A 26,739-nucleotide genomic window follows, 5' to 3' on the forward strand; every position below is an offset into this window, starting at 1 on the left:
ACTACTGGGACCTCATCAAGAAAAAAAAAGCTTTTGCACAATGAAAGAAACAATCAACAAAACTAAAAGGCAACCAATGAAGTGGAAGAAATATCAGAGAAATGAAATATTGATATTGCAATGAAATATCAGATAAAGGGTTAGTATCCAAATTCTCTAAAAACTTGTCAAACTCAACACCCAAAAAATAATCCATTTTTTTCTTTTCCAAAGTAGACATCCAGTGGCTAACAGACACAAGAAAAGATACTCAACATCACTTATCATCAGGGAAATACAAATCAAAACCACAATGAGATACCACCTCACACCTGTCAGAATGGCTAAAATTAACAACTCAGGAAAAAACAGATGTTGGTGAGGGTACAGAGAAAAGGGAAAACTTTGGCACTGTTGGTGGGAGTGCAAACTGGAGCAGCCACCCTGGAGAATAATATGGAGGTTCCTCAGAAAATTAAAAATAGAGGTACCTCATGACCCAGCAATTGAACAACTAGGTATTTATACAAAGAATACAAAAATGCTGATTGAAAAGGGCACGTGCACCCCCATGTTTACAGCAGGACTTTCAAAAATAGCCAAATATGGAAAGATTCCAAATGTCCATCAAGTGATGAATGGATAAAAAAGATGTGGTATATATACGCAATGGAATATTACTCAGCTATCAAAAAAGAATGAAATCTTGCCATTTGGAATAATGTGGATGGAATTAGAACGTTTTATGCTAAACAAAATAAGTCAGATAAAAACAAATGCCATATAATTTCACTCATGTGGAATTTAAGAAACACAACAGATGAACATAGGGGAAGGGAAGGAAAAATGAAATAAGATAAAAACAGGGAGGCAAATCATAGGAGACTCTTAAATATGAAGAACCAACAAAAGGTTTCTGGAGGAGAAGTGGGGTGGGGAGGATGGGCTAAATAGGTGATGGGCATTAAGGAGGGTACTTGTTGGGATGAGCACTGTTATCTGGAAGTGATGAATCCCTGAATTCTGCTCCTGAAACCAATACTGCACTGTATGTTAACTAAATTGAACTTAAATAAAATAATAATAATAATAAAATAAATCTTTGTTAAGAGCAATGTAAAAGAAAGTTTGGTTGATGGACATTTGGGCTGTTTCCATAAGTTGGCTGTTGTAGATAATGTTGCTATAAATATCAAGGTGCATGTATTCCTTTGAATTAGTATTTTTGTATTCTTTGGGTAAATACTTAGTAAGGCAATTGCTGGATCATAGTGTAGTTCTATTTTTAATTTTTTGTGGAACTTCCATACTGTTTTCCAGAGTGGCTTCACTAGTTTTCATTCACACTAAGTGCATCTGGGTTCATCTTTTTCCCCAACTTTGCCAACACCTGTTGTTTCTTGTGTTGTTGATTTTAGGCACTCTGACAGATGTGAGGTGATATCTCATTGTAATTTCAATTTGTATTTCCCTGATGATGAGTGATGTTGAACATCTTTTCATGTCTGTTGGCCATCTGGAAGTGTTCTTTGGAAAATGCCTGTTTATGTCTCCTGCCCACTTTTTTTAAATGTTTATTTATTTTTGAGAGAGAGACAGAGACAGTGCAAGCGAGGGAAGGGTAGAGAAAGGGAGATACAGAATTTGAAGCAGGCTCCAGACTCTGAACTTTCAGCACAGAGCCTGACGTGGGGCTCCAACCCACAAACCACAAGATCATAACCTCAGTCGAAGTTGGACACTTAACCAACTGAGCCACCCAGGTGCCCCATTCTGCCCACTTTTTAATTGCATTTTTTTTGGGGGGGGTGTTAATTTTTATAAGTTCTTTATAGATTTTGGATACTAACCCTTTATCAGATATGTCATTTGCAAATTTTTTTTCCATTCTGTACATTGGCTTTTAGTTTTTTTGATTGTTTCCTTCCTTGTACAGAAGCTTTTAATTTTTATGAAGTCCCAATAGTTTATTTTTGCTTTTGTTTCCCTTTCCTCAGAAGATATATCTAGCAAGAAGTTGCATGGATAAAGAAGTTGTGGTACGCACACACACACACACACACACAAAGGAGTATTACTCAGCCATAAGAAAGAATGAAATCTTGCCATTTTCCATGAGACGGATGGAGCTAGAAAGTATTATGCTAAGTGAAATAACTCAGAGAAAGACAACTACCATATGATTTCACTCATATGTATAATTTAATAAACAAAACAAATGATCAGGGTAGGGGGAGGAGAAAGAGAGAGGCAAAACAAGAAAACACTCTTAACCATACAGAACAAACTGATGGTTATCAGAGGAGAGGTGGGGGGGGGATGGGCTAAGTAGGTGATAGGGATTAAGGAGGGCACTTGTGAAGAGCACTGGGTATTGTATATAGGTGTGAATCACTAAATTGTACACCTGTAAGTAATATTCACTTATGTTCACTAACTGGGATTTAAATGAAAACAAAACATGAAGGACAGTTTGGTAAGGGACAACAACACTAAATTCTCAAAAACTAAACTGGACCAGAGAGAACATTAATGCTTATTAATAGAATCCTTTGAATGTTTAATTTTTACATAAAGATCCAAGTCAGTTTTCCTTATTCAGCAGAACCAAATTTATCTAAGTCTCACCTTAATTAATGGGACTCCCTAAAAGAAGCCAGAAAGAATGAATGGTAATTAAATGCACAGTTTTTGCACAGTTAAAATTACTGCAAATTACATGCAAATTGGAAAACACAATCAGTAAAGGATCTTTCTCTGTGAAATTCCTGGTGCCATTGTCTGAATTTATTTTATGTTGTATTCAGAGAGCATAGTCAGGACTTTGGGCAGAGAACAGCCTGTCATTTCAAGGACTTGGAGTTCACTGTTGTCATGGCCAGTAGTAGGCTTGGTTGATAAAAACTTGAAATAACAGTAATAGAAAAGAGAGAAGGAAATGAATATAAAGATGTTTTGAGGCAGAATTATAACATTTGCCGGTCAAATGAACAAAAGCAAAATCTCTAAAAGAGAAACCATGAAATGTGGGTTCTGTAGATGGAAGAAAGTCACCTTAATTTAAACAATTTTAAAAAGCAGTGATTATTACCAGGGAGAGAATTGAGCCTGGTAAAAGTGATGCAAATTTTGTACTTAAAAATTTTCATACAATATCTCTTCAACTTCCATGCCAATGTAGCCAATTTTAGTAATTATGAGCCTCTTCTAAACAAGTCTTCATTTTACCAAATATAGGTCTCTCTTGCTGTTTTCTGTTTTCCTCTCAGGTGATGAAGTACCAAGTACTGAGCAGTAATGAGTATTAGTTATTTTCCATTTGTCTTTCCAGATCAGCATCTGATCCCACCCTGCTCTGGGTGCTAGGATTCTGATGTCTGTAGACTCTATCACATACTCTCTCTTGCCCTCTGTTCAGCCAATCAAGGCACCAGCGGGAGATTGGTGGATGGGAGGAGAATGAAGTCAGGTATGTATTTTTGCCTCCCATTTATTGGGCTGTGGTTTGGCAGTGGCTGTGTTCCTCTACCTAGCACCACAGCTGCTACTGTTGCAGACCCTCTACCACCATTACTGCTCTTGATGATGTCCTGTATAGCAACATCTTTTTCCCTCTCCAGAATGGAAGTGGGAACAGCTTCTGGCTCTTGGAGTCCTAATGCTTCTCCTTCCCTGGTTGGTCCCTATAACCCTCCCCACAATTCTGTAAATAGTTCCTTCATTAAAATCGTTCAGTTATCAAGTCGATGTATACAGCCAAGGTAATGATTAAAATGATTCATATTTTTGAAGCAGTATTAAACCACTATTTTTTTCTTGAGTTAAATCTAAAGGTAATGGGTTCTCACTTTTTTTTTAATATGAATTTATTGTCAAATTGGCAGAAAACATGAATAGACACTTCTCTAAAGAAGACATCCAGATGGCCAACAAGCACATGAAATGATACTCAACATCACTCCTCATCAGGGAAATACAAATCAAAACCACACTGAGATATCACCTCACGCCAGTCAGAGTGGCTAAGATGACAAATCAAGAGACTATAGATGCTGGAGAGGATTTGGAGAAATGGGAACCCTCTTGCACTGTTGGTGGGAATGCAAATTGGTGCAGCCACTCTGGAAAACAGTGTGGAGGTTCCTCAAAAAATTAAAAATAGATCTACCCTATGACCCAGCAATAGCACTGCTAAGAATTTACCCAAGGGATACAGGAGTACTGATGCATAGGGGCACTTATACCCCAATGTTTATAACAGCACTTTCAACAATAGCCAAATTATGGAAAGAGCCTAAATGTCCATCAACTGATGACTGGATAAAGAAATTGTGGTTAATATACACCATGGAATACTACGTGGCAATGAGAAAGAATGAAATATGGTTCTCACTTTGTAAAGTCACTGTTGGTACAGACTTTGAATGGCAACTAGGAAAACTGGAACTCAATAAATGCTTAGCAAATATCTGGCAATGAGTTCCCCAAGAGAGGACATAGCTCTGTGGCACTAATGGTATTTTAGGATAGGTGGATCATCTCATTACCATATAACATCATGGTTATGAACATCGTCTTTTTGCCCAGACTACCTTGTTTAGATGTGGTCTCTACCATTTGCACTAGTAAGTGACCTTGAAGATAACCTTTGTGTGCCACAGTTTCTTTATGTATAAAATTGTGGTTATAACACTACTTATTTAATAAGTCTGATGTATGGATTAAAAGAGTTAAAATACATAAAGTGCTTAAGACTGTGTCTGGTATATAATAAGGCTACATAAATAGTTTCTACTAATTTTTATGGGTCTTATATAATATGTGAGGAGGAGAGAGTTAAAGTATCAAATTTATGGTAAGCAAATAGGATATTTCAGAACTAATTGCAAACTAGGCATAAATACATCATTACAATCTTAGTTCCTCCATTAAGAGTCTTGAAACACATAAAATTGATAACATGGAATTGTTGGTCAAAAATTTAGTCTATTGTTAAGCTCTTAGAATCCAGCAGAAGACCTTATCTTTTTCTTGGGCAGTGATCACAAGCCACGAGGTAACGGTCTTTTAAAATGCCTTCCACAGACATTCAATTTCAGGTAGCATTGTGTTATTATAATTAGTAGAGTATTTATATGATAGTCTTCCTTTTTTCTGAGTATTTGGGAGACACCACACTTTGGTTTCCTGATTGTGGTTGATATTCACTAATTTTCCAGGGACTTTTGAGAAATTAAAATAGGAATATGGACAAGGATTCTGGATGCCAAATTCATCAGCTGTAATCATATTATTCTAACAGCTTTTTCTATCATTAGTGGTTAGTAGCAAAAGTTTTGAAGTCAGACTTTTTGGATTTAAATCTATTTCTTTTACTAGCTAAATGACCTTGGACCGATTAGGTAAACTCTGTTATTTGTTTGTTTATTTATTTATTTAGAAACTATTTTCCATCAACCTTATTTCCATTTTGTTTGCCTTTGTGGAAGAGCAGCTTAAGACCACTCAGTGGTTGTTCCAGCCCATTTGGTGGCCTGAGCAGGCGGAGCTGCAGACCAGTCTTCAGTGGCAGGCTGAGTGCTCTAGCCTTCAGTGGGGAACTGCTGAATAGGCCCAGAGTGCACCTCCATGCCTTTAGACCAGTCTGCGACTTCAGGATGAGTAACAGTGAACTCAGGAGCTGGAACAGTCCATTCACCCTGAAAGTCCTCCTTGGTCACAGCCTTTTCAGTAGCAGCCTGCTCGTCCTTTTCAACCTCTTCAGGATCTCTGTAGAAGTAGAGAACAGGCATGACCTCCCATGGGCATTCACAGGAAATGGTACCACATATGTGCAGAACTTCCCAGGCAAGCACCCACCACATCAGACACACTCTTGTTGCAAGAGATGGCAATGTCCATATAACACAGAGGAGAGTCTGTGTTATACAGAGCAATGGTAAGCAGGTAAACATAGGACGTTTGCAAGAGGCTTGTGGTCGGCTCTGGGATCAGTAACCATCAGAAATCTCTTCCCTTGAAGGCTTCCTGGATCTGGTTAGTGAAGGTTCCAGGAGTGAAGTGACCAGCAATAGGAGTGGCTCCAGGAGCAGCAGCAAACTTCAGCACAGTTCACTGGCCAGCATTCCTGGATCATATGGCACTGACATCAGCTGGGTTTTCAATGGCGATGATGGCACAAGCTACCATCAGAAGCTTCTCCCAGGTTCTCTTCAGATTTATGGCATAGATGCCATCACTTTTCCTTTTGTAGATGTACTGTTCCATTTGGAAGTCAAGGTTGGTATCACCTAAGTGGGTTCCTGCTGCAAAGAATTTGAGGACATCCTTCATTTGTAGGAGGGGCTCCAGACATTGTAAAAGTTTCCCTTTAAATTATGACATGAACACAAAACACTACATGGACCCCTCCTTGGGTAGCACAGAAGGTATAATTCTTTTACATATAAAATGGAAATTCTTTTATATATATTTAATATATATATATTATACATATAAATTCTTTTATATATATAATTCTTTTATATATAAAATTAATTCTTTTATATATAAAATGTTTTTATATATAAATTTAATTTTAATTCTTTTTATATATAAAATGGAAATAATGGTACCTACTTCGTAAGGCTGTTACAGGAATTAAGTGAGGTAATCATATAAAGCTCTTAGAAAAGGGCCTGGCACAAATTAAGTGCTAAAATTGGCAAATACTATTGTTTTATTTTTAATAGACTTTGAGATAGTTCCACAGCAACTATTGATTTGAAAGAGTAGAGACAACCTATCAATGTAAAATTTATTTATTTGTTTGTTTGTTTGTTTGTTTATTTATTTATTTTGTGGTAGTGTTTAAAGGTAATATGTGCTTTAAACAAGACTAGAGGGTTACTTTATCTTCCCTTTCAGGATGACTGAAAATGTGATTTAGATCTCCCTGATGGATCAACATTCTCCCTAATAATACCTGAGGGAATTATTTTAACTCTGGGCAGTAAGACCACAGAAAGATTAATAGCAAGAAAATCAGTTCTCTCAAAAAAAATGCTCCATAGTTATTTGACAGCAATAATTTTTCCATTTTTTTAATTAACATATTATATGTATATATAAACACACACACACACACACACACACACACACACACACACAAGTGGAACCTAGTCAGGATGCATCAGGTAACATTATGAATCTAGTTCCTCCTCCTTTTTGGTTGAACTATTCCTACCCTGCCCTTGAATCTATCATGCAGACATTTTTACCCATATTGGTTACAATTATTTCTGTGTGTGTGTGTGTGTGTGTGTGTGTGTGTGTGTGTGTAATTAGACTCCATATTGAGTGAGGGTGTGGAGCCCAACATGAGGCTCCAACTCATGACTCTGATATCAAGACCTGAGCTGAGATCAAGAGTCACTTAACTGACTGAGCCACCCAGGCACCTCAGTCACAGTTATTTCTTGATTTCTTTTTTTTTCTTTTTTTTTTAACGTTTATTTATTTTTGAGACAGAGAGAGACAGGGCATGAACGGGGGAGGGTCAGAGAGAGGGGGAGACACAGAATCTGAAACAGGCTCCAGGCTCTGAGCCATCAGCACAGAGCCGGACGCGGGGCTTGAACTCACGGACCGCGAGATCATGACCTGAGCCGAAGTCGGACACTTAACCGACTGAGCCACCCAGGCGCCCCAGTTATTTCTTGATTTCAATGTTAGAGCTTACAGACTTATTGTAGAGTTCTCTGAGACTGTTCAAATTTCAGTCTACACTGTAGAATTTGCCAGTTGGTTTTATGGCACTGTTGGGATTCTGTTATGTATTACTGTTACTATGCAAAACTCTGCTACTTACTAATCTAGTGCCCTTAGGAAGTGTGTCTCCATCCCCTACCTCTAAAATGAAGTTAATAACCGTACTTAGCTTATAAGGATTAAAAAATTTAACATTGTTAAAACCTTTAGAATACGACTTAGCACACAGTAAGCATTATATCAATATTTGTAAAATAAAAAAAGAAAAACAAAGATGTGTAAGACAGAATATAGACCCTAAAACATTTGATGATAGGGAAGTGACAGTGAGTCTTCCAATTTGGGGGGTGACTTGAGGTTCTTTTGGTTTGTAAGGTACCAAACCGAAGGCCTTCAGTACGGTTGGTTGATTTAAGGGGCATAAAACTGGTTGATTTAAGGGGCATAAAACTGACTTTAACATATATAGAAAAGTAGATTCTAAGCTACTGGTACAGGTGAAGGAAGCATTTTAGAAGCGATGTAGACAATCCCCTAAAGAAAGTGGTCCTCATGTGCTTTCAGGGCCAAAAAGTCAGCACAGTGCCCAGGGGTATAAGAAAGGAATTAGAAACCAATCAAAAAACCTGGGAAAGTGTTCCAGAAATGCAATCGGGCATTTCATGCTGGTCTATTGTAAAGATCTTGGGCAAACCATTTAAGGTCACAGGGTCTTGGTTGCTTCATTTGCAAAATATGTGCATGTTGCTACACGTTTACATTGTAAGATTGTTGTAGGGATTACATGATAGGGAATGTTCCTGTACTGTGTTCAATGTAAAATAAACTAACATAATATTGTTACTATTCTTGTTGTTAATAAAGAAGACCTGATGTTGCCGTTTTATCTGACAGTGATGATTCATTTCCTTTAATTCTTAGTATATTTTGACAACCTTAGGGAAGAAGGAAACCAAACTTGAGAAGATATTAAATATTAGGGAAAGACTCTTCCTCCTTCTACTACTTCCATTACCAGCCTCTGAAATAAAAAATAAATAAATAAATAAACTAAATGTGTAAATTTAGCTCAGGGAGACTAAAACATAAGGAAAAATGTAAAGAATATCTCCAAACTTGTAACCTTACCTGTAACCACAGTAATAGGTCATGACGAATTTATTTAAACTTCTAAAAATGTAAATCTTTTCCTAACTCTGTATTACAGCTTTGGTTATTAAAAGTCCATCGTTTGGGGCACCTGGGTGGCTCAGTCGGTTAAGTGTCCGACTTCGGCTCAGGTCATGATCTCGCGGTTCATGGGTTCAAGCCCCGCATCCGGCTCTGTGCTGACAGCTCAGAGCCTGGAGCCTGCTTCGGATTCTGTGTCTCCCTCTCTCTCTGCCCCTCCCCTGCTCACGCTCTGTATCTCTCTCAAAAAATGAATAAACATTAAAAAAATTTAATAAAATTTTATTTATTTATTTATTTATTTATTTATTTTATTTATTTTTGAAAAAGAGAGAGTCCAGAGCATGGACAGTGGAGGGGCATAGAGACAGGGAGAATATGCTGTCAGCACAGACGCCAATGTGAGGCTGGAACTCAAGAACCATGAGATCATGACCTGAGCCAAAGACAGATGCTTAATTGACCGAGCCATTCAGGCACCCCTATATACCATATATTCTTTATGCATTCATCAGTTGATGGACATGTGGGCTCTTTCTCTAATTTGGCTATTGTTGATAGTGCTGCTATAAACATTGGGGTGCATGTGCCCATTTGAATCAGCAGTTTGGTATCCTTTGGATAAATACCTAGTTGTGCAATTGCTGGGTTGTAGGGTAGGTCCATTTTCAATCTTTTGAGGAACCTCCATACTGCTCTCCAGAGTGGCTGCACCAGTTTGCATTCCCTCCTACAGTACAAAAGTTTTCCCCTTTCTCCTCATCCCCACCAACATCTGTTGTTTCCTGAGTTGTTAATTTTAGCCTTTCTGAAAAGTGTGGGGTGGTATCTCTTTGTGGATTTTATTTGTATTTCCCTGATGATGAGGCATTTTTTTTTTTTTTTTTTGACTTGACAATGATAGCCACAAGGCATTTATTTACATTTGCCTACCCCAGTCTCCCTGGGACCAAATCAAAGGTGACTGGCCCAGAGAGTCTGCTGACCTCTGAATACCGGGGAGGCCCAATCAGGCCATCAGCAGCCCTCAAGGGCCCAGTACCAGGTGGAGAGAGCCATGTACCATTGGTACTCCTTTATCCCTCTTCCCTCATCCCCAAGGGGTTTCCCTAGTCTCACGGCCTCTGGAGGCTGGCTCACTCATGTGTGGCTGTAGCTCCTGATGGCCATGGGCAGGCGGTACACTTCTAGGTTGATAGGGCAGCTGTAGTGTGCCTCCGGGCAGTGCTGCCACCAGGCTGCAGCACATCACCATTCTGGGACCAAGACTGCTGTTACCACTTGCCCCAATGGTGGTGGTGGTTGGTAGTGGGGGGTGGGGGGGTGATTCTCGGATGCTTTTCAAAAAATATTCATATAGAACTGTAAATGTATTTTCTCTTCCTTATGGTTTTCTGAAGAGCATTTTCTTTAGCTTACTTTATGGTGAGAATATAGTATGTAATACATAGAACATACAAAATATGTGTTGACAGTTTATGTTATTGGCAAGACTTCCAAGCAAGAGTAGGCTATTAGTACTTACATTTGGGGAGCATGGTCACTGCCCAGTCCCCAGGTTGAGCGTGGTCGCTGCTCAGTTCTCAGGTTGTTCAAGGGTCAACTTTATTTCAGCCTAGATGGTTTGACATACGACAAAACCACCTCAGTGAATTACCTTGATTGATTTTCAAATATTGAACTGACTTTGTAATCCTGGGAGCAGTCTTCCTTGATCGCAATGTTTAATTATTTAATATAATATTCAACACAAATTTAAAAATTTAAAAATTTTTTTTTCAACGTTTATTTATTTTTGGGACAGAGAGAGACAGAGCATGAACGGGAGAGGGGCAGAGAGAGAGGGAGACACAGAATCGAAAACAGGCTCCAGGCTCTGAGCCATCAGCCCAGAGACCGACGCGGGGCTCGAACTCACGGACCGCGAGATCGTGACCTGGCTGAAGTCGGACGCTTAACCGACTGCGCCACCCAGGCGCCCCATAAAAATTTTAAAAATCATTTAAAATAGTTTAAAATAATTCCTAGATTTTTTTCAAGAATTGATATCTCTTCCTTAGATCAAAATTCACAGGTGAAGCAATTCGCTGAAATGTCCTTTGTGGAAAGATTTTTAACTACAAAGTCAAATTCTTTAATAGATATAGACCTATTCTGATCTCATTTTGGTTTCTTGAGTGAGCTTTGATAGTTTGTCTTTCAAGGAATTTTTCCATTTCATATGAATTAAATTTATTGGCATAATTTTCAGAATATTCTCTTACTAATCTTGAATATTTGTAGAGTAAGGATGTTGTTTCTCTCATTTCAGATATTGGTAATTGATATCTTTGCAGTTCATTTTTTCCCCTGATTATATTTTTCCAAGTTTATTACCTTTCCCCCATTTTTTTGATTTTATTTATTTTTCTCAATTTCTTCTTTGTTTTCTGTTTCATTGATTTTCACTGTTTCTCCTTTTCAGTATCTGATCTATCTTGGTAAATATTTTTGAAAATAATATATGTTTTGCTATTACTGGGCAGAGTGTTCTGTAGTGTCAATTAGATTAGGGTGATTAAAAGTGTTACTCAAAGCTTCTCTGTTGTTACTAATATTCTGCTGACCTGTTTATCAATTACAGAAAGGTGTATGTTGAAATTGTCAACTATAGTTGTGGATTTGTATATTTCTCTTTATAGTTACATCAGTTTTTGCATCATATATTTAGAAGCTCTGATGTTACGTGCAGAAATGCTTAGAATTGTTACATCTTAAAGAATTGATCTGTTCATCATTATGAAATTAATCTCTTTATCCCTATAATATTCTTGCTCTGAAATCTTCTGTGATGTAAATCAGCTTTCTTTTGATTAGTATTAGCATGGTGTAACTTTTTCTGTCTCTTTTTTAAACCTATCTGTGTCATTATATTCAAAGTAAATTTCCTTTAGGCAAATTAGTTGGGTCTTGATTTTTTTTAATTTATTTAGTTTTTATTAAAATTTATTTATTTACTGTGAGAGAGACAGAGACAGCGCAAGAGGGAAAGGGGCAGAGAGAGAGGGAGACAGGGAATCCCAAGCACGTTCCGCATTGTCAGCGTGGAGTCAGACGCAGGGCTTGAATTTACAAAACCATGAGATCATGACCTGAGCCTAAACCAAGAATCAGACCCTTAACTGACTGAGCCACCCAGGTACTCCAGGTCTTACTTTTTAAATCCAATCTGCAATTTCATTTAATTGGGTAATTAAGAACTAGTTGATTCTTGATATATACAATAGTTGTTATGTGAAGTCATCATGATCACTGGATTAGTGAATAACCTAAGTATCGTTCCCTTGGGAAATACAAAGTTCTCTCCTAGAGGCTCTGGCTATAACTTATTTGTTAACCAATCAGTATATAACCTTGTTTCATGTGTGTTTCTTGTTAGAGATACCTTACTGAATATATATTGTTGATTCATTAACATTGAGCTCATAAGCAGCTCATGCCCAGATGAAATTTGTCTAACACACTCATTGTCATGGTAAGGCACAACCTTCTTATGCTTAGGAACACTACATACGTTTTGAGTATGGTGCTTGGGGGTCATTTTAAATACCAAAATCACCAACCACAAGCACAAAAAATGGAAAAATGTGGCACTAAGTAGACTACAAAAAGGACATTTGTTCATAGTAGGTGAGCTGAAACGAGAAGGCAGAGTGTTGCCTTGTTTGACTTCATCTGTGAACTTGCATGTCTGGCACTTACATTTTTCACTGCTTTGCACAAGTCCATAGATTACTGACTGGAAAAAGACAGCAAATACTGATTTTGGGTGTTACAAATAAATGTTAGTAAGTACACAAATTTGCAAATACAGAATCCGCAAATAATGAGGATTGACTATACACTTAATGTGGTTATTGAATATGATATTTAAATCTATCATTTTTCTTGTTTTTATCGTATTTGTCCATTTGTTTTTCTTCCTTATTTTTTTGCCTTCTTCTGTATCATTCCACATTGTTAATATATCTTCCTGGATTATTAGATATAATTGTTTTTTTAATCTTAAATTTTGTTTACTGGTGGCTTTGGAATTCGTAGTATATACTTTTAATGTATAAATACCAATATTCATGTGATATTATAAAACTTCATACATAGTAAATGTATATTTTCATTTCTCTCTACTGGGCTTTTATGTTATTGTTGTCATGAATTTTACTTCTATGTATATCATAAAGCCGACAGTAAATTGTTATCATTTAATCCTTTAACAAATTGAAATAGAAAAAAGGTTTTTACCGACATAATTACCATTTCTTATGTTCCTTCCTCATTCCTTTTCATGGACACAAGTTTTTATCTGGTATCATTTTACTTCTCCTTTAACATTTCTTTAGCATAGATCAGCTGCTGATGAATTCTTCCAGATTTGCATGTCTGAAAGTATTTTCATTTCACATTTGTTTTGAAAGATATTTTCCATGAGTAAAAATTTTATATTGATGAAGTTTTTTTTCTTTCTGTTCTTTAAAGATGTCACCCATAGCTTTGTAGCCTTATTGTTTCCATCAAGAGATTTGACATTGTACTTAGCAACCTCTTTCTACATATGTCTCCAGAGGCAAGGGAGATAAAAGCAAAAATAAACTATTGGGACTTCATCAAAATACAAAGCTTCTGCACAGCAAAAGAAACAACAAAACTAAAAGGTAACCAACAGAATGGGAAAAGATATTTGCAAATGACATATCTGATAAAGGCTTAGTATCCAAAATCTATAAAGAAATTATCAAACTCAACACCCCCCCCAAAAAAAAACAAATAATCAATTTAAAAATGGGCAGAAGACATGAACAGACATTTTTCCAAAGAAGACACAGATGGCCAACACATACATGAAAGATACTCAACATCACTCATCATCAGGCAAATACTAATTGAAACCACAGTATCACCTCATACCTGTCAGAATGGCAAAAATCAACAACACAAGAAACAAAAGGTATTATTGAGGATGTGGAGAAAGTGAAACAATTCTGCACTGTTGGTCAGAATGCAAACTGGTACAGCCACTCTGGAAAACAGTATGGAGTTTCTTCAAAAAGTTAAAAATAGAACTACCCTATAATCCAGCAATTGCACTACTTGGTATTTACCCAAAGAATGAAAAAATACTAATTGAGAGAGATACACGCACCCTGGTGTTTACAGCAGCATTATCTACAATAGCCAAATTATGGAAACAGCTCAAGTGTCTTTTGACTGATAAATGGATAAAGAAGATGTGGTATTTACACACGCACACACACATACACACACACAGAGGAATATTAGCCATAAAGAAAATGAAATCTTGCCATTTGCAATGACGTGGATGGAGCTAGAGTATTATGCTAAGTGAAATAAGTCAGTCAGAGAGAGACAAATACCATATGATTTCACTCATATGTGGGATTTAACAAGACTAATGAGCAAAAAGAGAGAGATAAAGAGAGAGGCAAACCATGAGACAGACTAGAGTGAGAGAGAGGCAAACCATGAGACAGACTCTTATCTATAGAGAACTGAGGAGAAGAGAGGTGGGTAGGGGGATGGGTTAAATAGATGATGGGGATTAAGGAGGGCACTTGTGATGAGTACTAAGTGATACATGGAAGTGTTGAATCATTATATTGTACACCAGAAACTTATATTACACTGTCTGTTAACTAACTCAAATTTAAGTGAAAACATAAAAAAAATTAAGTAATTTATTTTTCTTCCTCTGTGTGTCTATTTTCTCTGGCTGCTTTCAAGGTTTTTCTCCTTATTATTGGTTTTAAGTGGTTTTATTATAATGTGCCTTCACTTAATTTTCATTATGTTTCTCTTTCTTGAGGTTCATTGAGCTTCTTGGATCTCTGAGTTCATAATATTTATCAAATTTGGGAAATGTTTAGTCATTATTTATTCAATGTTTTTCCTCCTTTTCTCTTTTGCATTTACATTTATTCATATATTAGGCTGCTTGATATTATCCCACAGCTCACTGATTCTTTATTCTTTTTTAAACATCCTTTACTCTCTGTATTTCATTTTGGATGGTTTCTACTGCTATTTTCAAGTTCACTAAGTTTCTAATTTTCAATTCATCCCTGCAAGGGTAGGTTTAATTTCAAATATTGTAGTTTTCATCTCTAGAAAGTCAATTTGAGTCTTTTGTATATCTTTGATGTCCCTTCTAAACATGTCCAATCTTTTTGAACATATGAAATACAGTTATGTAACTTTTAATATGCTTACTACCTACTATCTCCACCATTTGTAGAATTTCTGGCTTTTTATACATTTTCCTCTTTATAGTCTTATTTTTCTTCTTCTTTTCATTCTTGATAAGTTTTGATTGGATGCCAGACATTGCAAATTTTACCTGTTGAGTGCTGGATGCATTTATATTATTAGAGAAATTTTGCAGTTTATTCTTAGATACAGTTATTTGGAACTGTTTGATTCTTTTACATCTCGCTTTTAAGCTTTTTGTATCAGATCATGGGAAGTTTGGCAAAAGACTTCTGAGTATGCCATCTATACCCTGTGAATTATATCATCATCCACTCTGGTTAATAGAAACAGGCAACTATTTCAGTTCTTGTGTGTGTTCCAGAGATTATTTCCTCTAATCCTTTAGGTACTTCTTTTCCCCAGCCTTGGATAATTTCCTCACAGGCTTCTGCTGATCAGAATCCACCTTAAGACTTGAAGTAAAATGTCTTTAGGTCTCAAGAGTACTCTCTTTACCAGCTTTTTGCTCTCTGGTATGCTTTCTTACAAACTCTTGCCCTGACTCTCAGCTCTGTCTCCTCAACTCAGGAATATGGCAAGTTTCTCTGCATGGGTTCCCCCTTTCCTAAGCTGTAGTCTGGAACTTCTCTGTGTGGTAAGCTTGGGGAGTTTCAAAGTTCATTGTGTTTTTTCCCATTGCTCAGAGCTCACTCTTCTTCATTGTCAGATTTCCAATGACTTGAGACCTATTTCTAATAGGTGGCTAAATCCTTTCCCTAATACTTTATTTTGACCAGAAGCAAAAGAAGTCCGGCATTAATGTTTCAATTTTATTGGTTTTATGGCTTTGTATTTTGCTTATAATTTTAATTTTATAGTTATACAATACCTATGAACATAAGGACTAAATCACAACTTCAATATTTTTGAGAAACAGAATATAATTACTGAAGCTACCTGTGGGATGAGGAACAGGGAGAGAAAGAATGTCTTTGTTCTTTATAAGGTGTCCACATATTGTTAAAATTGTGAAACACAGGTTCAGTTTGAGGCAGAATATGGTATCAGTGTGTTTTAGCCTTAAATGGATTTATATTTTTAAAATGACTCCTTTAATTTGTTGCCATGCTATTTGCCTTAGAATGCCTTCCCACACTTTTTACTTCTGTGGCACTTGTAGTCCAGACATGCACTTTTCTGTGTGGGGTATATTATCTATAAATGCTAGGATTTTCACTTACAGAGACTGAGCATTAAAAGCACATGCCAGATTTAACACATAAGGTAATGAAACTTTTGAGATGGCTGGTAGTATACTGAATAGGAACAACTTAGGCGTATAGAAAACCATGGATAGTAGGAAAGCAGAGAAACACCAGTAAAGACTTCATCCTTAAATTTTCCAATTCCTGATCCCCTATCGTTGGTAGGTTGTCATAGCCATGAAAAATGGGAGAAAGGTAGAGAAAATATTGAATCATCAGGATTTATAAAACTGTTATGGAAGTTTCTTTCATTGATTCTGGTTTAGGACAAGATATTTACTTTCATTATATTGGAATATCCATGGGAGTAGCAACTATGTGTATCTTGTATCTTGTTTATTGCTGATACCAAAACTTAGAACAGTGTCCAGAAAAAATGCTCAAGAAAAAAATATGCTGAATATTCTAGAAATCCTAGAAATAATATCAATACAATTTTTTTCAGATGAAAGAAATCAAAAGTATCTGTGTCTTCTCTAATTACTTTTAGTTCCCTACGAGGCCAAGACTAGGGTAAGTGGCATCTGTAAAACACGCCAGGAGCAACTGACAGACATACTAACTGAACTCTAGTTGAGTATTGCTGCTTCCATTAAGTACTGGAAGATCCAAACTATAAGTTCCAAGAGCAAACAAATTATATATCTTTTGTTTCTTCCTATAATCTGAGGGCCTTAGTACCTGTGTGACACATATATAATAGATTCTCAATACAAATGAAAAAATTATTATTTATGATATGAGATGACTACAAACCATCCTTTGATCCTGAAGGGAATCTGAGGGAGTTGTTCCTTATCATCCATTATCAAGAGAGAAGAGTAGAATTCAGATACAGGATGGATGAATCCAAACATAGCAGTGGTGTAAGAAAGGGAAGGATTATTTTTCACTTACTATATATGTATATATTTTCGTCCTACTCAACACTTGCTTCTACTTAGTTTCATTCAGCATGTTCTTCATCATCTTATCAATTCCTCCAAATATATTAAATTTAAATCTTGCCCTTTAAAGTACTCGTTATTTTCCATATTGATTGAAAAAGTGACCTTGAATAAGTCACTTAAATGTTTGATTCCTATGTAGGCCACTCCTATTTTCCTCCCTAGGGTGGCATGCGTATTAATATTTGAAATGCTCTATCTTGTATTTGGTCTGGCCAAAGGGCCAAGATGACTTTGATAGTTGATTAAATTCCAATGACAGTCACAGTGAAGAGAAAAAAGGGTAACGCAAACAACCGAGTGGTAGAATTTCAGCAGAGAAAAGGGCATGTCAAAAGTTGTGTTAAATTATAAAGGATGAATTAGATGTGGTGAAAAGAATAGGGTCTTTCATCTCTACCTACCTATCATCTAGTCTTTCATTAAACAAATATTTAATGCCTACTACGTGCCAGATACTTCTTGAGGTAGTTTTTTACACCAGTGAACAAATGATTTCTGCTCCCATCATACTTCCTTACATTCTATCAAGAATGGGAGCAGGTAGGGCGCCTGGGTGGCGCAGTCGGTTAAGCGTCCGACTTCAGCCAGGTCACGATCTCGCGGTCCGTGAGTTCGAGCCCCGCGTCGGGCTCTGGGCGATGGCTCAGAGCCTGGAGCCTGTTTCCAATTCTGTGTCTCCCTCTCTCTCTGCCCCTCCCCCGTTCATGCTCTCTCTCTGTCCCAAAAATAAATAAACGTTGAAAAAAAAAATTAAAAAAAAAAAAAAAGAATGGGAGCAGGTAGAAATGAAGACATACAAAAGAATGCAGTAATCCCCACTTATCTATGGTTTCACTTTTTGCAGTTTCAGTTACCTGGCGTCGATCATTGTGCAGAAGCAGATGATCCTCTTCTGACATATTGTCAGAAGGTGAATAGTAGCCTAACACTAGGTCATGATGCAGGCATCATTCACCCCACTTCATCTTAGGCGTTTTATCATCTCACATCACAAGAAGGCCAAGTACATCACAATAACATATTTTGAGAGAGAGAGAGACCACATTCACATAACTTTTATTACAGTATATTGTTATAATTGCTATATTTTATTATTAGTTATTTGTTGTTAATCTCTTACTGTGCCTTATTTTTAAATAGAACTTTATCACAGGTATGTACATATAGGAAAAATATAGTGTACATGAGGTTCAGTACTACCCACTGGTAGTACTGGTTTAAGGCATCCACTGTTTTTTTTTTAATTGTTTATTTTTGAGAGAGAGAGAGAGAGAGAGAGAGAGCGAGCAGGGGGAGGGGCAGAGAAAGAGGACCAAAGCAGGCTTCATGGTGACAGCAGAGAGCCCAATGCAGGGCTTGAACTCATGAACCATGAGATCATGACCTGAACTGAAGTCTGATGCTTAACTGACTGAGCCACCCAGGTGCCCCTCCACTTGAGGGCATCTCTCACAGATAAAGGAGACTACTGTAGTAGGCATAATGAATGAGTGCATGAATGAATGGATGAATGAATGAATAAATGAATGAACAAATAAATAAATTATATTTTATGATATGTTATAGGATGATATGGGCTTCAAGAAAAAGAAAAATAATAGAGCAAGATAAGGAAGTTTAAGGAATGATAAATGAAGGGATTGATAACCGCAGTTTTAAGTAGGTGAGATTTGAACAAAGGCTTGAAGGAGCTGAGAAAATTAGATGTCTGTGGAGAGACCTTCCAGGAGGAAACAACAGCTAAGAAAGTTAAGACCCACGGCTGAAGGCTGCTGGTTTGTCAACGTGTCCCAGTGTGGCTTGAACAGACAGGGAGAAAAGTTGAAAAGAAAGTGAGGGAGAAAACAGGGAGCCTGATTATATGCAGCCTCTTAGGTCATTGCATAGAGTTTGGTTTTTTCTTAGGAAATGGGGAGCCACTTCAGGGTTCTGAGCAGAGGTGTGAGATGATCTGATTTTGGCTTTGAAAGTTTACTCAGACTGCTGTGTTGAGAATAGACCTTTAGGTATGTGGGGCAAATGTAATAAAAGAGATATCTTTTAGAAAGTTTTTGCAATAATTGATGTGAGAGATGGTGGTTTTGACCGGGATGGTGGCAATACAGATGGTAAAAATGGTCAGATTCTAGATATAAAAATAGGGCAGAACTTGCAAATAGATGGGATGAATGCTGCTGAGGTTTTAAGTCTGAGCATTTAAAAGGATGTAGCTTCCATTAACCAAGATGAGAAACTCTGCAGATAGAGAAGGATTGAATAACTGTGACTACGTAAGCCGTCTGCACATCCCTTTGGTTCCTAATCTTTCTCATATGCAAAGCTGACCACATTCTTAGCTAATTAAAAGATTACTTTGGATTATCACTTATTTTAGGATAAATTCCAAGTTTCTTAATGTGATATCATTTAATTTTTGCATATTTTTTCTTCCTGGTTTTTACTCCCATACTCCCCACTCTCCTCACACAGGCTATTATCAAGACATATTTTTTCTTTCCATCTCTAAGACATTCAACTTCCATTTTGCATTCACCCTGCATATGTCATCTTAGATGTTACTTCTTCAGAGAAGCTATTATTCTTGAAAACTGCAATCCATCCTCTAAATATACCCCTACATTAAGGTACTGGTCATATTAGAAAAGTTTTCACATTATATTATAATTGCTTGTTTAATTTTATTTATCATTCAAGCTTTAGAAGGATACAAATCTGACTTGTATCTCACTATTCCAGTTAGCTATGGCTGTATAATAAACCACCTCCAAACACAGAACCTCAAATTTTAAAAAAAGTTTATTTTTGAGAGAGAGAAAGAGAGAGAGAGAACAGGGGAGGGGTAGAGAGAAAGGGAGACAGAATAGGAAGCAGGCTTCAGACTCTGAACTATCAGCACAGAACACAACCCGGGGTTCAAACTCACGGACCACAAGATCATGACCTGAGCCTAAGTTGGACACTTAACTGACTGAACCACCCGGGACGCCCAACACAGAGACTTAATATAGCAACGATCACATATTTAGCACACAAATATATAATATAGGCAGTCTCTGTGAGTGTCTGCTCCATGTGGTATCAGTGGGGGTGGCCCAACTCAAGCTACACCCAAGGATCAACTTTAAGATGATTCATGCCTGTGACTGGCATATTGGTACTGACTTCAGTTCCTCTCCATGTGGGCCTCTTCATGAACTTATTGATTCCAAGAGCAAGGTTTCCTAAAGATTCAGGCAGAAACAATATCGCCTTTTGTGACTTAACCTCAGAAGTTATATAACTTCACTTTTACCGTAATCACAAACTTGCCCAGATTCAAATGGAGGAAACATCAACACCCAAATCTCTATGGGATGAATGGCAATTACATTTTAAGAAGACTTTGGAGAACAAGAACTATTGTTGCCACATTTTTGGAACATCCAGTTTGCCATCCTTACTGTTGTGTCTTGCTACACAGCAAATTGTCTGGCATATATTAGAGGCTCAATAAATATCTTTGGAATAATTAAAATGTCTTTCTCAATAGCTTCCTTTTCTATCCACTTTTTTTTAATATATGAAATTTATTGTCAGATTGGTTTCCATACAACACCCAGTGCTCATCCCAAAAGATGCACTCTTCAAAACCCATCACCTACCTTTCTCTCCCTCTCACCCCCCCATCAACCCTCAGTTTGTTCTCAGTTTTTAAGAGTCTCTTATGCTTTTGCTGTCTCCCACTCTAACCACTTTTTTTTCCTTCCCCTCCCCCATGGGTTTCTGTTGAGTTTCTCAGGATGCACATAAGAGTGAAAGCATAAGAGTGAAAGAGTGTCTGTATTTCTCTGTATGGCTTATTTCACTTAGCATCACACTCTCTAGTTCCATCCACGTTGCTACAAAGGGCCATGTTGCATTCTTTCTCATTGCCACGTAGTATTCCATTGTGTATATAAACCACAATTTCTTTATCCATTCATCAGTTGGTGGACATTTAGGCTCTTTCCATAATTTGGCTATTGTTGAGAGTGCTGCTATAAACATTGGGGTACAAGTGCCCCTATGCATCAGTACTCCTGTATCCCTTGGGTAAATTCCTAGCAGTGCTATTGCTGGGTCATAGGGTATGTCCATTTTTAATTTCCCGAGGAACCTCCACACTGTTTTCCAGAGTGGCTGCACCAATTTGCATTCCCACCAACAGTGCAAGAGGGTTCCCGTTTCTCCACATCCTCTCCAGCATCTATCATCTCCTGATTTGTTCATTTTGGCCACTCTGACTGGTGTGAGATGGTATCTGAGTGTGATTTTGATTTGTATTTCCCTGATGAGGAGCAACATTGAGCATCTTTTCATGTGCCTGTTGGCCATCCGGATGTCTTCTTTAGAGAAGTGTCTATTCATGTTTTCTGCCCATTTCTTCACTGGATTATTTGTTTTTCGGGTGTGGGGTTTGGTGAGCTCTTTATAGATTTTGGATATTAGCCCTTTGTCTGATATGTCATTCGCAAATATCTTTTCCCATTCTGTTGGTTGCCATTTAGTTTTGTTGGTTGTTTCCTTTGCTGTGCAGAAGGTTTTTATTTTGATGAGGTCCCAATAGTTCATTTCTGCTTTTAATTCCCTTGCCTCTGGGGATGTGTCAAGTAAGAAATTGCTGCGGCTGAGGTCAGAGAGGTTTTTCCTGCTTTCTCCTCTAGGGTTTTGATGGTTTCCTGTATCACATTCAGGTCCTTTATCCATTTTGAGTTTATTTTTGTAAATGGTGTGAGAAAGTGGTCTAGTTTCAACCTTTTGCATGTTGCTGTCCAGTTCTCCCAGCACCATTTGTTAAAGAGGCTGTCTTTTTTTCCATTGGATGTTCTTTCCTGCTTTGTCAAAGATTAGTTGGCCATACTTTTGTGGGTCTAGTTCTGGGGTTTCTATTCTTTTCTTTTGGTCTATGTGTTTGTTTTTGTGCCAATACCATGCTGTCTTGATGATGACAGCTTTGTAGTAGAGGCTAAAGTCTGTGATTGTGATGCCTCCTGTTTTGGTCTTCTTCTTCAAAATTACTTTGGCTATTCGGGGCCTTTGGTGGTTCCATATGAATTTTAGGATGGCTTGTTCTAGCTTCAAGAAGAATGCTGGTGCAATTTTGATTGGGATGCATTGAATGTGTCGATAGCTTTGGGTAGTATTGACATTTTGACAATATTTATTCTTCCAACCCAAGAGCATGAAATGTTTTTCCATTTCTTTATATCTTCTTCAATTTCCTTCACAAGCTTTCTATAGTTTTCAGCATACAGATCTTTTACATATTTGGTTAGGTTTATTCCTAGGTATTTTATGCTTCTTGGTGCAATTGTGAATAGGATCAGTTTCTTTATTTGTCTTTTTGTTGATTCATTATTAGTGTATAAGAATGCAACTGATTTCTGTACATTGATTTGTATCCTGCAACTTTGCTAAATTCATGTATCAGTTCTAGCAGACTTTTGGTGGAGTCTATCGGATTTTCCATGTATAATATCATGTCATCTGCAAAAAGTGAAGGCTTAACTTCATCTTTGCCAATTTTGATGCCTTTGATTTCTTTTTGTTGTCTGATTGCTGATTCTAGAACTTCTAACACTATGTTAAACAACAGCGGTGAGAGTGGACATCCCTGTCGTATTCCTGATCTCAGGGAAAAAGCTCTCAGTTTTTCCCCGTTGAGGATGATGTAAGGTGTGGGCTTTTCATAAATGGCTTTTATGATGTTTATCTATGTTCCTTCTATCCTGACTTTCTCGAAGGTTTTTATTATGAAAGGATGCTGAATTTTGTCAAATGCTTTTTCTGCATCTATTGACAGGATCATATGGTTCTTATCTTTTCTTTTATTAATGTGATGTATCACGTTGATTGATTTGTGAATGTTGAACCAGCCCTGCATCCCAGGAATGAATCCCACTTGATCCTGGTGAATAATTCTTTTTATATGCTGTTGAATTCGATTTGCTGGTATCTTATTGAGAATTTTTGCATCCATATTCATCAGGGATATTGGCCTGTAGTTCTCTTTTTTTGCTGGGTCTCTGTCTGGTTTAGGAATCAAATTGATACTGGCGTCATAGAATGAGTCTGGAAGTTTTCCTTCCTTTTCTATTTTTTGGAATAGCTTGACAAGGATAGGTATTATCTCTGCTTTAAACGTCTGGTAGAATTCCCCAGGGAAGCCATCTGGTCCTGGATTCTTATTTGTTGAGAGATTTTTGATAACTGATTCAATTTCTTAGCTGGTCTGTTCAAGTTTTTCACTTCCTCCTGCTTGAGTTTTGGAAGTGTGTGGGTGTTTATGAATTTGTCCATCTCTTCCTGGTGGTCCAGTTTGTTGGCATATAATTTTTCATAGTATTCCCTTACAATTGCTTGTATTTCTGAAGGATTGGTTGTAATAATTCCATTTTCATTCATGATTTTATCTATTTGGGTCATCTCCCTTTTCTTTTTGAGAAGCCTGGCTAGAGGTTTGTCAATTTTTTTCCAAAAAAACAATTCTTTTTTCATTGATCTGCTCTACAGTTTTTTTTAGATTCTATATTGTTTATTGCTGCTCTGATCTTTATTATTTCTCTTCTCCTGCTGGGCTGTGGTGTCTTTGCTGCTCTGCTTCTATTTTCTTTAGGTGTGCTGTTAGATTTTGTATTTGGGATTTTTCTTGTTTCTTGAGATAGGTCTGGAGTGCAATGTATTTTCCTCTCAGGACTGCCTTCACTGCGTCCCAAAGCGTTTGGATTGTTGTATTTTCATTTTCGTTTGTTTCCATATATTTTTTAATTTCTTCTCTAATTGCCTGGTTGACCCATTCATTCTTTAGTCGGGTGTTCTTTAACCTCCATGCTTTTGGAGGTTTTCCAGACTTTTTCCTGTGGTTGATTTCAAGCTTCATAGCATGGTGGTCTGAAAGTATGCATGGTATGATTTCAATTCTTGTATACTTATGAAGGGCTGTTTTGTGACCCAGTATGTGATCTATCTTGGAGAATATTCCATGTGCACTCGAGAAGAAAGTATATTCTGTTGCTTTGGGATGCAGAGTTCTAAATATATCTGTCAAGTCCATCTGATCCAATGTATCCTTCAGGGCCCTTGTTTCTTTATTGACCGTGTGTCTAGATGATCTATCCATTTCTGTAAGTGGAGTGTTAAAGTCCCCTGCAATTACCACATTCTTATCAATAAGGTTGCTTATGTTTGTGAGTAATTGTTTTATATATTTGGGGGCTTTCATATTCGGTGCATAGACATTTATAATTGTTAGTTCTTCTTGATGGATAGACCCTGTAATTATTATGTAATTCTTCATCTCTTGTTACAGCCTTTAATTTATAGTCTAGTGGTCTGATATAAGTATGGCTACTCCAGCTTTCTTTTGGCTTCCAGTAGCATGATAAATAGTTCTCCATCCCCTCACTTTCAATGTGAAAGTGTCCTCAGGTCTAAAATGAGTCTCTTGTAGACAGCAAATAGATGGGTCTTGTTTTTTTTTATCCATTCTGATACCCTATGTCTTTTGGTTGGCGCATTTAGTCCATTTACATTCAATGTTATTATAGAAAGATATGGGTTTAGAGTCATTGTGATGTCTGTAGGTTTCAAGCTTGTAGCGATGTCTCTGGTACTTTGTCTCACAGGATCCCCCTTAAGATCTCTTGTAGGGCTGGTTTAGTGGTGATGAATTCCTTCAGTTTTTGTTTGTTTGGGAAGACCTTTATCTCCCCTTCTATTCTAAATGACAGATTTGCTGGATAAAGGATTCTCGGCTGCATGTTTTTTCTGTTCATCACATTGAAGATTTCCTGCCATTCCTTTCTGGCCTGCCAAGTTTTAGTGGAGAGATTCATCACGAGTCTTATCAGTCTCCCTTTATATGTTAGAGCACATTTATCCCTCACTGCTTTCAGAATTTTCTCTTTATCCTTGTATTTTGCCAGTTTCAATATGATATGACGTGCAGAAGATCAATTCATGTTACATCTGAAGGGAGTTCTCTGTGCCTCTTGGATTTCAATGTCTTTTTCCTTTCCCAGATCCGGGAAGTTCTCAGCTATTATTTCTTCAAGTATACCTTCAGCACCTTTCCCTCTCTCTTCCTCATCTGGAATACCAATTATACATAGATTAATTCTCTTTAGTGCATCACTTAGTTCTCTAATTTTCCCCTCATAGGATTGGATTTTTTATCTGTCTTTTTCTCAGCTTCTTTTTTTTTCCATAATTTTATCTTCTAGTTCACCTATTCTCTCCTCTGCTTCTTCAATCCGAGCTGTGGTCATCTTCATTTTATTTTGTAGCTGATTAATAGCATTTTTTAGCTCCTTCTGGCTGTTCCTTAGTCCCTTGATCTCTGTAGCAATAGATTCTCTGCTGTCCTCTATACTTTTTTCAAGCCCAGCGATTAATTTTATGAATATTATTCTAAATTCACTTTCTGTTATATTGTTTAAATCGTTTTTGATCAGTTCATTAGCTGTCTTTATTTCCTCGAGTTTTTTTTGAGGGGAATTCTTCGGTTTCGTCATTTTGGATAGTCCCTGGAGTGGTGGGGAACTGCAGGGCACTTCCCCTGTGCTGTCTTGAATAACTTGTGTTGGTGGGTGGGGCCGCAGTCAGACCTGATGTCTGCCCCCAGCCCACTGCTGGGGCCACAGTCAGACTGTTGTGTACCTTCTCTTCCCCTCTCCTAGGGGTGGAATTCACTGTGGGGAGGGGTGGCCCATCTGGGCTACTTGCACACTGCCAGGCTTGTGGTGCTGGGGATCTGGCGTATTAGCTAGGGTGAATCGTCAAGGTGCACAGGGGCTGTGGGGCAAGCTCAGCTTGCTTTCCTTTGGAGATCCGCTTTGGGAGGGGCCCTGTGGCACGGGGAGGGAGTCAGACCCGCTGGAGGGATGGATCCGCAGAAGCACAGCGTTGGGTGTTTGCGGGGTGCAAGCAAGTTCCCTGAAAGGAACTAGTTCCCTTTGGGATTTTGGCTGGGGGATGTGTGAGGGAGATGGCCCTGGCTAGTGCCTTTGTTCCCCGCCAAGCTGAGCTCTGTCATCTGGGGCTCAACAACTCTCCCTCCCATTGTCCTCCAGCCCTCCCGCTCTCTGAGCAGAGCTGTTAACTTACAACCTTCCAGATGTTAAGTCCCACTTGCTGTCAGAACACACGCCATCAGACCCCTCTGCTTTTACAAGCCAGACTCGGGGGCTCTGCTTGGCTGGTGGGCTGCCCCTCAGCCCCGGCTCCCTCCCACCAGTCCGTGTAGCACGCACCGCCTCACCGCCCTTCGTACCCTCTTCCATGGGTCTCTCATCTGCGCTTGGCTCCAGAGTATCTGTTCTGCTAGTCTTGTGGTGGTTTTCTGGGTTATTTAGGCAGGTCGGGTG

At 37.9% G+C, this 26,739-nt stretch overlaps 1 pseudogene; it reads right to left on the minus strand.

Moving 5' to 3' along the window:
- Positions 1-5,233: 5,233 nt before the first annotated feature.
- Positions 5,234-7,242, minus strand: LOC123596473 (annotated as a pseudogene).
- Between the last annotated feature and the right edge of the window lie 19,497 nt (positions 7,243-26,739).

Source organism: Leopardus geoffroyi, chromosome B1 (assembly GCF_018350155.1).
Source record: "Leopardus geoffroyi isolate Oge1 chromosome B1, O.geoffroyi_Oge1_pat1.0, whole genome shotgun sequence".
Classification (NCBI taxonomy): domain Eukaryota; kingdom Metazoa; phylum Chordata; class Mammalia; order Carnivora; family Felidae; genus Leopardus; species Leopardus geoffroyi.